Source organism: Salvelinus fontinalis, chromosome 8, assembly GCF_029448725.1.
Source record: "Salvelinus fontinalis isolate EN_2023a chromosome 8, ASM2944872v1, whole genome shotgun sequence".
NCBI lineage: Eukaryota > Metazoa > Chordata > Actinopteri > Salmoniformes > Salmonidae > Salvelinus > Salvelinus fontinalis.
Window position 1 is genome coordinate 100,241 of NC_074672.1, and position 14,681 is coordinate 114,921.

General features: G+C 41.7%; 1 protein-coding gene across 1 annotated transcript in view; it reads left to right on the top strand.

Moving 5' to 3' along the window:
• Nucleotides 1-6,883: 6,883 nt before the first annotated feature.
• LOC129860330 (plexin-A2-like) overlaps nt 6,884-14,681 on the top strand; it is a 138,357-nt gene continuing 130,559 nt past the window's right edge. Inside the window, exon 1 of the mRNA XM_055930649.1 lies at nt 6,884-7,572. The gene's annotated coding sequence lies outside the window, so the exon portion shown is untranslated. The remainder of the gene's footprint in view (nt 7,573-14,681) is intronic.

Consider the following 14,681-nt stretch of genomic DNA (forward strand, 5'->3'; position numbering starts at 1 on the left):
AACAGGCCTGTGAGTAATGGATTCAAGAGTGGTTCTGAATTTGATTACCCCTCGCTCTGCTCTGTGGTGGCTTGACTAAGATCCATTTAAGTCTGAGAGGTAGGCTAGCTAGGTAGTGCTGCTGTGTAACTTCAATATGGACACCCTCCAGCTATTGGCCCAGGCTGTCTGTAAGTGGGCTGTGCTGTGCTTTTTGTGTACATACACACTAGTTGGGTCTACATCCTCTACCTCCTGGCAGTTACAGATACTTTTGATGGCAGACAGAAACCGGTCCTCCTTTTCCCCCACTATGAATTATTGATGCTTCAGAGAATGGGGCTAGCATACTTTTCAAGTATTAAGATGGAGGGCATGAACCATTTTTCCATCATGGCTATGGCAATAATGGAATGGCCATTTAAAGTGCTTGATCATCACAAGTATTTAGACACATTTCCAATTATGTAGCCTTATAATTTATTAACAAACACTAAGTTATTCAGTGAAGGTATTTTTCCTTTGGCAACCTAGATCAGAGATGGATGGATCTAGACATCCATATTTGCTGAATATGAGAGACAAATGGGAAAAGCATTAGTGAAGTACCAGTATTGCAAATGAATGGAGAGGTATTTGGAACAGTCCTTGGATAGCTTTTCATGGAAAACTAAATGCATAGAAACTGTAAATGACTAGGTAATAGGATATACATGTTTTCCATGACAGAATTAAAAACGCATTTTTGGACTGACCAATGTAACTTCAAAGTTTCATATCATGAAATGTCGATTTGCAATATTTTGGAGATCAGAGCAATCTTGATGGAATCCTATTTGAGACAGAAAAGGATGTGCTTATAATAGGTAAACTATACAAAACCTTGCAGAGAGCCTATCTACCTGACAATCTCTTAGAGAAAATATATAAACTACTGTAACCAAGATTTAAAAATAACTGATATTGGCACAAGATAGAGAGAATGTTGAAACATAGCAAACACAATTACAGTTAACGAAAATGTAGCTTAATCCAGTATAAACTAATGTGTAGAATGTATTATATAAGATAAAAATATTCACAAATTCTACAGCACAAAGGCAGAGTCATATCTTAAGTGTAAAACTAATAATGAATCAATAATCCATGCCTTCTGGGAATTCTATAAAGTCCAAATGTTATGGGTGGGGTTAGAAAGTTGGCTGTCAGAAGTATTACAATGTCAATTTGCTTTTAATTCATATGTCTGAAAATTTCAAGCAACCTGGTCTCAGAGCATTTCGTATTATTCTGTATGTAAATCTGGGACACTCCATTTAGTATATGCTACATTTCTTATGGTATGTATTCATTTGTTGATGTCCATTTCATATGATGTGTTATGAATTACAATTTGTATTACTGTATATGTTACTAATTTGCAAAGAGTACAATATGTTATGAATTTTCAAAATGTATGATACAGATTCTTGCGAGATGGCTAGGTGGCTAACATTAGCTAGGCTAGGGGTTTAGTGTTAGTTGTTAAAGTTAGGGTTAAGTTTAAGTTTAGGAGTTAGGTTAACTTCTTCTGGCTGCAAGCCCGACGTCGGTACACTTATGACAACAGCCAGCTCAAGTGCAGGGCGCGAAATTCAAAATATGTATATTTTTTTAATATTTAATTTTCACACATTAACAAGTCCAATACAGCATATGAACGGTAGACATCTTGTGAATCAAGCCAACATGTCCGATTTTTAAAATGTTTTACAGGGAAGACACAATATGTAAATATATTAGCTAACCACGCAAAAGACACCACTTTTTTTACTCCATCAGTTTTTTACTCCATCAGTAGCTATCACAAATTCGACCAAATAAAGATATAAATAGCCACTAACCAAGAAACAACTTCATCAGATGACAGTCTGATAACATATTTATTGTATAGCATATGTTTTGTTAGAAAAATGTGCATATTTCAGGTATAAATCATAGTTTACATTGCAGCTACAGTCAGCAAATGCACCGAAAGCAGACAGAAAAATTACAGACACCAACGCCAAATAACTAAATACTCATCATAAAACATTTCTGAAAAATACATAGTGTACAGCAATTGAAAGACAGGCATCTTGTGATTCCAGACAATATTTCCGATTTATCAAGTGTTTTACAGCGAAAACACAATATAGCGTTATATTAGCTTACCACAATAGCAAACATAACAACAGCATTGATTCAAGGCAAAAATAGCGATAACGTATAAACCACCAAAATATATACATTTTTTCACTAACCTTCTCAGAATTCTTCAGATGACAGTCCTGTAACATCATATTACACAATGCATATAGAGTTTGTTCGAAAATGTGCATATTTAGCGGCACAAATCGTGCTTATACAATGAGAATAGTGTCCAAAATCTCAAGCAATCTGTCCGGCGCCATCTTGGAAAGGCACCTATTCTTATCGAAAACTATTCATAAATTTGAATAAAAAAATATAGGTTGGACAGCAATTGAAAGACAAATTAGTTCTTAATGCAATCGCTGAATTACATTTTTAAAATTAACGTTACTGCGCAATACAGGGTGCGATAAAGCAAGGCTACACTGCAAGTAATGGCGTCTTATGCATTTTACTTTTTCCAACAGAACAATGAATTATCAGCATAAATAGTTCTTACTTTTTGATGAACTCCCATCAGAATCTTGGGAAAGGTGTCCTTTGTCCAAAAGAATCGTTGCTAGGTTGGAGAACGTCGTCTTCAACGTTGCAATTAGCAGTAAACAATAGCCATGTGGGCCAGAGATACCCAACTTCCTACAACGTCACGAAAATAAATACCCGAAAATCGCAATATACTTACATGAACTGATATAATTTGGTGTAAAATAACAACATTACGATGTCTTTAACACCTATATAGAAATAAAAACAGAGCCGGATATATCTAGGAGCTAAAACAGGAGCTTCTAAAATGACATGCCAAGACCCTCCCTGCGTCAGAGCGAAGAGTGGAAAGATGGGACACTTCAGTTCCAAGCAATTTATAACCTTTGGGAACTACGTAGAAACTCCATTTCAAGTCATCCTATTTGCTCACACCCAGGGGAAGGCGTATGCAGTGCAACTCAACCAATAGAGGACAGGCAAATTAATATACAGGTCTCAGAACAGCCAGCAAAATTCTGCATTCTGACATACACATAGGAAAATTGAGTCCAGTTCTGTTGCACCCACAGATATAATTCAAACGGTTTTAGAAACTAGAGAGTGTTTTCTATCCAATAGTAATAATAATATGCATATTGTACGAGCAAGAATTGAGTATGATGCCTTTTTGAAATGGGCACCTTTTATCTGGCTACTCAATACTGCCCCTTGAGCCCAAACAGGTTGAAAGATGAAGGTTAGGGTTAAGGGAAGGATTATGTTTAGAGGTTAGGGGAAAGGTTAGCTAAAAGGGTTAAGGTTAGGATTAGGGGAAGGATTAGCTAACATGCGAAGTAGTTGCGAAATAGCTAAAAAATAGTAAGTAGTTGTAAAGTCTCTAAAATGCTTAAGTTGTCCATGATGAGATTCAAACTCGCAACCTCTGGGTTGCTAGACGTTTGCATTATATGCCTACCCATCCACCCCGACCAACCACCAAACTTCATTTTTCCTTAAGTAATCATCTGTCTTATACAGGGGCACTACTTTGGTTTTAGAAGTGGGGGGACATAATTCATCCAGTCGGGTAAATACTTCAAACAGTCTACCCGACCACTAGGAGGTGTCCACATTGTCATAAAACATACCGTTACTGTAACGATCTTCGTTGGGAGAAAGAGAGGAGGACCAAAGCGCAGCGTGGTAAGTGTTCATGATGAATATTTAATGGAACAAAACTGAACACTGAAATACAAAACAATAAAGTGAACGAACTAAAACCGAAACAGTACCGTGTGGAACACACAGACACAGAAAACAACCACCCACAAAACACAACAGAAAACAGGCTCCCTAAATATGATTCCCAATCAGAGACAACGACTAACAACTGCCTCTGATTGAGAACCATATCAGGCCAAACGAAAAAACAACAACATAGAAACACAAGCATAGATAACCCACCCAACTCACGCCCTGACCATACTAAAACAAAGAAAATACAAAAAAACTAAGGTCAGAACGTGACAGTTACCTCATTTTGTATCACATTCCAATGATAAAACTGGGGGGAGACAAAAATAAGATGTCATAATTTTGAGGGGGCACATATCCCCCCATCCCCAGTGGAATTTGCACCCCTGGTCTTATGTAACCATACCAAATGTAACATATCATATTCATTTGAGTGTCCCGGATTTATGTTTACTATTTTACGTTGAGTCTATGAGACCAGGCTGATTTAAAGACATGGAGGTGCAGTGAGGGTGCAGTGAGATATCCGATGGGTTGAACAATACTTTTCTGGTCAATCATCTTGAAAAAACGTATACTTTAAATAAAGGTAATCGACCAATCCTCCATCCATTGTTAACACAATGGAAAGGTCAAGTGCTTTATTATCTGAATGTTGAAAGTGTGTGGGCAACTGAGAGAAACAAAATGGTACAGTTTGAGGCCATGTGGCAGAGAGTTATGCAGGTGCTGGAGGGGTGTGAGCAGGTGTGAGCAGGTGGGTCTGGGCGGTGTGACGTTGTTGATGTTTGTGTGCATGTGTATGCTGTTGTTTGTATATGTGTTTTGTATTGTTTGGGGAAAAAATGTACGAAAAATGGTAACATTTGATCTGATTATATGTAATGTAATCAGATCAAATGATTACATGAATAATGTAAATGTGAACGACAAGGATGTGCTGGACCTTCCTGGTCGCTAAAACAACAGAGGGATTGAGAGAGGGGAAATTGATTGGCAATAATGCAGCGCAACAAAATGGCTGCTTAATGGGGTCCGTATTCCTGAACACTTTCAGTTCCAGGGAAAAAACTTGATTGGGATTTGTAGGAAAATGGAGAGAAAGAGCAGCATAAAATTTGTGCAGAGGCAGGTTCTAAGCGTACTTCTCATTACTTAAACAACATTTTTCTGTCGCCTCCTGGGAGCATGGGGAATAGGAGGGATGTGAAAATTATACCGGATCATTATCTCAGACGCAGAGAGAGCATGCATCTCAGAGCCAATCAATGGCACTGTTGAGTGCTCTAATGGCTGGCACTCAAAGGAGGGTTACTCGGCCTTGTCTCAGGATAGTAAGTTGGTGGTTGAAGATATCCCTCTAATGGTGTGGGGGCTGTGCTTTGGCAAAGTGGGTATGGTTATATCCTGCCTGTTTGGCCCTGTCCGAGGGTATCGTCGGACGGGCCATAGTGTCTCCCAACCCCTCCTGTCTCAGCCTCCAGTATTTATGCTGCAATAGTTTATGTGTCAGGGAGGCTAGGGTCAGTCTGTTATATCTGGAGTATTTCTCCTGTCTTATCCTGTGTCCTGTGTGAATTTATGTATTCTCTCTCTCTCTCTCTCTCTCTCTCTCTCTCTCTCTCTCTCTCTCTCTCTCTCTCTCTCTCTCTCTCTCTCTCTCTCTCGGAGGAGGAGGAGGAGGAGGAGGAGGAGGAGGAGGACCTGAGCCCTAGTACCATGCCTCAGGACTACCTGGCCTGCTGACCTGTTGCACCCTCTACAACCACTGTGATTATTATTATTTGACCGTGCTGGTCATCTATGAACATTTGTACATCTTGGCCATGTTCTGTTATAGTCTCCACCCGGCACAGCCAGAGGAGGACTGGCCACCCCTCATAGCTGGTTCCTCTCTAGGTTTCTTCCTAGGTTCCGGCCTTTCTAGGGAGTTTTTCCTAGTTTTTCCTAGCTTCTACACCTGCATTGCTTGTTGTTTGGGGTTTTAGGCTGGGTTTCTGTACAGCCCTTTGTGACATCAGCTGATGTAAGAAGGGCTTTTAAGTAAATCTGATTGATTGGTCACTGTGAATATAATTTGAGTGCACACAGTTGTGTCTACCCACCTGGAAATAACATTACAAGGACCAATAGTGGTGTAAAGATTGCTTGGCTCGTCTGTCTGTCTGTCTGTCTGTCTGTCTGTCTGTCTGTCTGTCTGTCTGTCTGAGATACTTTACAAGAATGAAGAAAATAATTGTGTAAAATGATAGGTAGCATATTCATAATTGGGCCTACAATCACACCATTTCAAAATAGGCCTATTCTCTTTCATAAAACGGTTGATTCATTCTCCAAACTGCATCGCTTATATCTGAGACAATAATGTTTTTCTGCTTTTGAAGATTTGTGAGAATGTAGTAAACCTACACTATTTTAGAAAGTCGTTTATTTCCAGGTAGTAGCCACGTAGTTATGCCCATAGGTGGCAGTACTCTAACAGAATTGGCAGCAGCATCTCCCCTGAAAGTAGCCTTCATTGATGACACTTCTCAGGTCACAATGGGCACTAGAACTGGCCAGATGTATTATGTGTTTTGATTATTTTCGTTGATATTAATAATATATATATATTTTTAGATTATATCAATAATATAAATTATGTTTTATACAACTCACTATGTTTCAATACATCAAATTTAGCTTCAAAACGTGTTCAATGAAGGTAGTCTAGACCAATGTAACTGAAAAATTAGAAATAGATTATTATAAAATACTTCTGAAGATTAAAGACACTTTATTGTGCATTCTTATTACTTGGCAATCAATCCAATTTTCCATTGCCTATACAGGAGATCGAATCAGAGGAAAGGGAAATAATTTATCCTGAAAGATAATGGCGTTATTGTGTTATCTATCTTATCTTTTTACATTCACTGGAGGCTGATTTGATTGTCGCAAATTACACTGAGCAGAACATATGGCCAAGCCATTCGGAGGCACCACGCTGAAACAGTTAACACATGCAACATGCAAATGAGCCCGTGTTGCCGAAGTGTACAGGGGGGCTGGGTTTAAACGCTGTGGTGTGCATATGGGACTGTACTGTATGCTTCCTGGGTTCGGTAAGCGCCACAGTTTTTCATGCCAGTCTAGCACAGCCCTATGAGAAAGCGAGAGTGCCTGTGTAAATTTGTGCGGCAAGGTTGCTACCCAAACCGAAGAAAGCCTACCGGACGATGACAAGCCAGGATACAGCGGCTAGTAGAGGACATTATCCTGTGAACTAAAGGAATTCGCCGTATCATATAGGCATTCTGTTGTAATCGACCATTTGGAGAGAAAAAAAAACAGACGGTCAAACGAAGTTGCGCGCACGGAATGTTCATCAAAGATTAATTATTGTGTTCGTAGCTAATATCAGCCCGGTGAAACCTTGCATCGGCTTTTGGGGATCTTTAGGCTATGAATGAGGCGACATTGGGTATCCGAAATTTTCTAGGAATTGGGAGTGAATGGAACTAGGCTAAAATCTCTAAATTGATTGAGCATCATTGAGGAACGCAGTTGTAGACTTTATCGTAGTAGCCTACTTGGAGCATTTTCCGTGGATGTAAGTAGCTACAATACTCCATCACCTAAAGGAAGAGAAGACCATTCATTACTGGTTGTGTGATCAGAATAAAAACAGCACCAGGAGCTTCCATTGAAACCCGAAAGGTGAGTGAAAACGATTAGCCTATGTTTATCTTCTTTTTTTTCCTTTTTTTTAAATGTGTCGGTTTGGTTTGAAATGTCTATGTGTTAGCTGATGATAGCTACAGCACAATTGTGTGCATTTGCCTTAATTAACACTGTTCTGCTTAATAACTAACAGTAGCTACTCTAGTCCGCCACAATAATATCTGAGAATTCTCAGCTCAATTCTCAGCTACCACAAAAAGGGGTTTGGGGCTGCTTATTAGGGTACTTGTGGGATATTAAGCTATATACAAATAGCCTAATAATCCGCCATATATCCCTTATTGTGGTAGTTGAGAATTTAGTTGAAAATTAGGTTAATAAGGCTATTTACATTTTATGGCTATAGGTAAGGTAACATTTTGTGTGAGAAAAAATGCCCACCCCAAACATGCAAGGAATTTCAGTGTTGTTATTATTCCAATGGTAGCCTACCAGTTACTTTTCAATTAATGTTGAGACAAATTTACGCATAGGCTATAGACTTATTGCCTCGTGCGTAAACCCGTAATTACGCATTCAGTCAGTCAGGTGTTGGGTTTTAATTACCATCTATTCTATCACCTCACGATCAACTTTTAATCAGAATGCAGCTGTCATCAGCTCATAAAACTAATTTGATTGAGTTTGATATATCGATATTATCATCGGCTATTCATACTGCATTGTTCTGGTTTGATATTATAAGACCTTTATTAAGCTGCGGTATTTAATCATTTAGTCATCGGATGAGTTATTTTTATCGGCCTATCATCCCAAAGTAGTTTTCAATTGCTTCCAATATTTGTAATCAACAGACAGATAGCCTAGCATCAGCTCTCCATGCTGACCTTGACTGTGAACCCGCTATTAGGGGTAAGCGAACCATTTCCATTACAGTGGATTTAGATTAGGCTTGATGTAGTGCGCGCTTGAAGTCTTGTACCTCATAATAATCTACAATCCAACATGTGAGAACAAATGTGATTATTTTGCCGCATGTATATCATTTATGTTCTTCACTGCGTTGCACAGGTCTTACCCAGGTCAGGGGTTTGGAATATCAGTTACATTTACTCTCCAACACTGATTACTCTCTCGTCCATCCCTCATACTTCTTAATATTTTATATAACCCTTTGATTTACGCTAGGTTCCTATTCCTATTATCGTTCCTATTACAATGTGGTATGCAGCAAGACAGAATAACAGCCTCCGTTAACCCCCAAGCCTTGAAAGCAGCTAAATTCAGATGCATTGTTGCCAACTGGCTATAATTTAGAATTCCTGCTCAACTCTAGACTTTTCATCTGTCGAAGCTCTGGAACAGCAGATGCACCCACAAATCTTACATTTCCATCACAAACACGCACACACACACATGCACACGCACGCGCACACGCACACACATACACACACCGCACCCGGGAAGCGCTCATAAGGGTGACTCTAAAGGAAAATAAATGTTGTCTTAAGTAGAAAATTGCCTTACATTTGCATGAGAATAACTTGCATCTGCCCATAATTGACGGAGAGCATATTAATCGTTGTGACCATGCAATCAAACCTAGTTTCTTGGTAAAATCAGGTTTTGTATATCTAAAGCGTGACATTATTGTAATATTCTTCTCAAAGTATAACATCCGTTTGACCCCAGAAACAGCCACCAGGATGGAAATTGCAGCCTTGGAAGAACAAACCACTACACGCAGCCTTGCTCTGATTATCACCCACTGATTATACTCACCTAATTAACTCCAATCTGAAGAAAAAACATGGGCACTGATAGTCTGGAGTGGTTATAGCATTACCGGTCTGTTTGGGCAGTTGGGCACTCACCGTATAACTATATCATTTTCTCACGACACACGTTTGGTCAGACCTGATCCCCTTGTCGCTACACAACTGTACACTGTGCACAGTAAATTACATTTCCATTCTGCTCAATGTAGCACTTTCAAGCAATCTCTTTGAAGAGAGGCAGGAGTGGACAAGCAGAGCTGTTGAGAACCTCAACATCACACACTCTTTAATCAATAAGGTTAACTGCACAAAGAAAGCTCAGAGAATATGCCTTCACATCAAACTGGCTGGCTGGAGCCGAAATGAGCACTCTCTGTCGCCCCGTTCCCCTTTCTCCTTTCTCTCAGCGTGTGTTCCAGCATTTTGATTGGATAGTATTAAGCTGGTCAGAACAGGAAGGATTTATGTGACAGTGCTGATCTCAGTCCTATTGATTTGCTTATGCCAGTCAGTTTAGTACATGACTGTTTCTTGTGGGGTAATCGGGAGGTCTTATGTGCTTCAGGATGAGTTGTTCGCCTCTTTCAACTTTCAACAGCTTTATTTTAGGAAGGGTAAATGATGCATCTCATTAGACCCCCTGAAAGCATTCTGCGGCTGTTGGGTAGTTTAGTGAATGGACGGACTGGTTTGGTATTATGTTGGGCTGGCTGGTGTACTAGTACAGACATTGGGTACGAACGCTGCGTTGATTAAGTACAGTGCTCCTTTTACATGACTGGTAGTCATTTTCTCCTTCCTATTCAGAAGCTCCCGACCACTGAGGCAGCGTCCCGTACTGTATGAAGGGTAGGGCTGGATGATAATGTAAACCCTGGACCCCCTTCCACAAGTCTCCTTCCTCGTGATGATGGGACTCTTCGTCAGGATGACACTACGACTCAAGAGCGTCCCCTGTCGACCCCGACGATGACACTTTAGTAGAGCTGGGCGAAATTGATAAAAATTCATATTGCGTTAAATTGTCTGAATTAATACGATAACGATAAATTGAATGATAAATGTACAACATTCATCTGAACTAGTTTTTTTTATGACCCTTTAAACTACTTCTACGAGATAGAATGTCAAAATTGGCCCATTAACAATCACCCGTATTAGCCAATTAATTTTTTTTCAAACTTTACATTTCTCTAGTATAGGCTACCTATCGTAATGAACCATGTCAGCAAAATTCCCATGATAAGTGGTCGGTATAGTCGGCGGCAATCATTTTCGGTTTATTGTCCCAGCTCTGCTCTTTAGACTTCTGTGCCCATCAAGCAGACAGGTTTCTGTCCAGGGCAAGATCTAGTCAAAGCCTTTCCCCGATGCCATCAGCAGTCAGGACTTCATAACCTAATACACATTCTAGTGCATTGTACTTTATTATTAAATGAGTATGATAGGGGTGGTGACCGAGATACAAAGACAGTCTTCTCTGTGTTTTGTGTACGTGCTGTGTCACCAGCAACCAGCATGCAGCGCACATCGCCCCAGGCAGCCAGACTCGCCCTCCCCTGTTTAGCTTGAGAGTTTTTGACAAGTTGCTAGGCATGCAGGCGGAATCCTTGACCTATTTCTTAATGAGTGAACAGTGGAAACGCGTTCAGCGGCTGGGTAGTCTAGAGCAGGCTCCCCCCCCTGCCCCCACACACACACAAACACATACACACACATCTCAATGCCTTGCGGGCTGGCTGCTGAGTGTTCACTGACTCGTTCCTTGCAGATATAGGTCTCCACATCGTCTCTGCTGGAGTGTAGGCTACTCACCCTGTTTGTTTGTTTTAAAGCAATTGGTCTCCCCCTCACAGGGATGTTTATCTGAACCTCTCAACTGTCCAGCTGTCACAACAGAGATCTCTATCTCTCTGACCCACACACACTCCACTCAGTCGACCATGTTATGTGCCTGTGTGTACGTGGGTGTGTGTGTGAGAGAGAGAGAGAAAGTGAGAGTGTATCCATGTGAAGATTGACATAAGAGAGATTTGAATCATCCGTGACATTGATCAAGTGGGGTGTAGCCAGGGAGAACGTTTAGTTGGAAAGTGGTTGCGGTATGGTGGTAAGCAGAACTATCTCTCTCCTCATGCTGTTCCAAGACGGGCTCCTCAGCCATAGCACTCAGCTCCCTGAGCTTTCAGACTTGCAGTTCCTCCCAACCCTAACTCTAACTCTGCTTGGAAACAACAGGATTTTATTATCTGCCAGCTATGCACTTCCTTCAAGCAGTACCTTCAGCAACAGCTTATTTAGAGGTACATTATTTCAGCCTCACCCGTTGCTGACAGTTGTATAAAATCGAGCACACCGCCATGCAATCTCCATAGACAAAGATTGTCAGTAGACTGGCCTTACTGAAGAAATCAGTGTCTTTCAACGTGGCACCGACATAGGATGCCACCTTTCCAACAAGTCAGTTTGTCAAAGAATGCCCTGCTAAAGCTGCCCAAGTCAGCTGTAAGTGCTGTTATTGTGAGGTGGAAATGTCTTGGAGAAACAATGCCTCAGCCGCGAAGTGGTAGGCCACACAAATTCACAGAATGGGACCGCCGAGTGCTAAAGCGCAGTGTGTAAAAATCGTCTGTCCTCGGTTGCAACATTCACCAACTAGTTCTAAACTGCCTCAGCAAGCAACGTCAGCACAATAAATATTTGTCGGGAGATTCATTCAATTGGTTTCCATGCACACAAGCCTAAGCTCACCATGCACAATGCCAAGCGTTGGATGGAGTGGTGTAAAGCTCACAGGCATTGAAATCTGGAGCAGTGGAAACTCATTTTCTGGAGTGATGAATCACGCCTCACCATCTGGCAGTCCGACAGACACATCTGTGTTTGGTGGATGCCAGGAGAACGCTACTTGCCCCAATGCATAGTGCCAACTGTAAAGTTTGGTGGAGGAGGAATAATGGTCTGGGGCTTACTTTTCATGATTTAGGCTAGGCCCCTTAGTTCCATTGAAGGGAAATCTTAACACTACAACATACACTGACTTTCTAGATGATTCTGTGCATCCAACTCTGTGGCAATAGTTTGGGGAAGGCACTTTCCTGTTTCTGAATGACAATGTCCCCGTGCACAAAGCGAGGTCCGTACAGAAATGGTTTCTCGAGATCTGTGTGGAAGAACTTGACTGGCCTGCACAGAGCCCTGACCTCAACCCATCAAACACCTTTGGGATGAGTTGGAACGCCGACTGCGAGCCAGGCCTAATCGCCCATCATCAGTGCCCAACCTCACTTGTGCTCTTGTGGCTGAATGGAAGCAAATCCCCGCGACAATGTTCCAACGTCTAGTGGAAAGCCTTCCCAGAAGAGTGGAGGCTGTTATAGCTGCAAAGCAACTCCATATTAATGCCCGTGATTTTGGAATGAGATTTTTGACGAGCAGTTGTCCACATACTTTTGGTCATGTAGTGTAGCTAAGCTTCTGTTGGCCATCTTGATCCCAGAGGACTTAGGAGTGGAGGGTAGACAGTAGTCAGCTCCAGATGGGTTGTGTCAACGTGGGAGAGTTCAGATGCTTTTCACAGCCTTGCTTTGGGAGAGGAGGTTCCCACTGTTTCTTCTCATCCATCACCCTAGTCACAGATGTGAACAGAATGAACTAAGCTATTATACACAACTCATTATGAAGATCATTTTTGCTATTCTTTTGACGGTGTATGTACTGGAAGCATACAACCAAAGTTACAACTTAATGTAATGTAGAGCGCAACATTTGTATTGCACACTGGTGGTTTGAATGTTTGATCAAGGAAGGTCATTTACTGTACAATCTCAACAAATGTAACTTCACCTTGTAAGACCTTACCTTGTAATGCATTTGAAAAGTGCCTTTTTATGTCGCTATATCCAGGGCTACCCTGAAAGTCATGCTGTGGTCGTTTCCATTATGTTGAGTGGTTGTGTCCGCGTAGCCTTGTAGTGGCTTACTGAAGCGTTGGACGGAGGCCCTAGCCTGTCCCTGCCACCGCCTCTACATTGGTAAATAGCATCTGGATCTGGTATGATCAGCACATAGTACAGGGGGTGAAAATCAATATGCCGGATCTGCGTTACATTTTTCCAATTGATTCACAGAACCTCAAATGCATCATAAGATTGCAGAAGTGCTGCTGCCGGTGCACTCCAAAGACTGAAAGTGCTGCTTCGGTCCGTGAGTCCGAGGTGGGTGGTTTTGCCTCTTAGCTGCTATGTGTGTGATATTGTGTTGAGAGAGATTGTTTCCCCGTGTCTGTCAGAACGCTGCTGGCAGTGGCGCTGCAGTGGGTGTTGTAGGGCCTTATAATATCTGCAAAACAAGAATGCGGAAGGAATCTCGGGATTCAGACAATAAAACAGGATTCAACTTAGAATGGAATCAACTAAATCTATTGAAAATTAAATGAATTTGCCCAAGTTTATCATAAGACATGAACAGAATGCATCAGTGATTCGTATTTTGAGAGAGAAAACCTGAAAAAAACAGGGGAAAATGGAAACCTGGAAAAACTAAATGGAGAAAAGGGCCCTAGAGGTTGATGTGTTGGAGGGTTGGACTCAGACAGAGCAGTTGAGAAGAAGGCTCCAGCCAGTCTCTGTCTCTGCAGAGGGCCGAATGGGGAACAACCATTAATGTTCTCCCTCTTTCTGCCAGGAGAATGTGTCCAGGGCACGTATTCACAAATAGTCTTAGAATAGGAGTACTGATTTAGGATCAGTTTAGCCATTTAGCTCATAATGAATGGTCTGGGCCCAGACCTCACCATGCATCCCCTGCCTATTGACGGCATGGAGGCTAATCCTGAACCCCACTATGCCCTCACCTCTCCTCTCCCAGTCCCAAAGGCCCGCCAGCTTGCTGAAACAAAGCCTTTTGTCCAACTACTGAATCCAACAGATGGAGAAATGGACAGTAAATGAAAGTAGGGGAGAACAGAAAAAAAGGTAATTTAGTGGAGCATGTTAGAGTAGAGCGTTTGCATTTAAGCCAGTCCTTTGGGAAGCGTAACGCCCTCACAAAGCGACATTGGCGTAACATTGGAGAAATGTTCCCTTGTTGCTGCAGTGGCCACAGCGACTTAGAGCCTCCAATGTGTGAGGTGCTGCTGGGCCTATGGCAGTCAATCCAGACCCAGGAGCCCAACTCTCTCTCCAGGGCCCGGGCAGCCTTTATTAAGATGTTAATGGAATTGCCTTCATGACACATTTGCATGGGACAGGATCTCTCTCCCCTGCCATTCTTTAGTGCCTCAATCTGTCCGCCACACTCAATACATCAGTCCCCCTCTCTCTCCCTCAGTCACAGACCAGGCTCTTTAGGCATTCACCACCATCT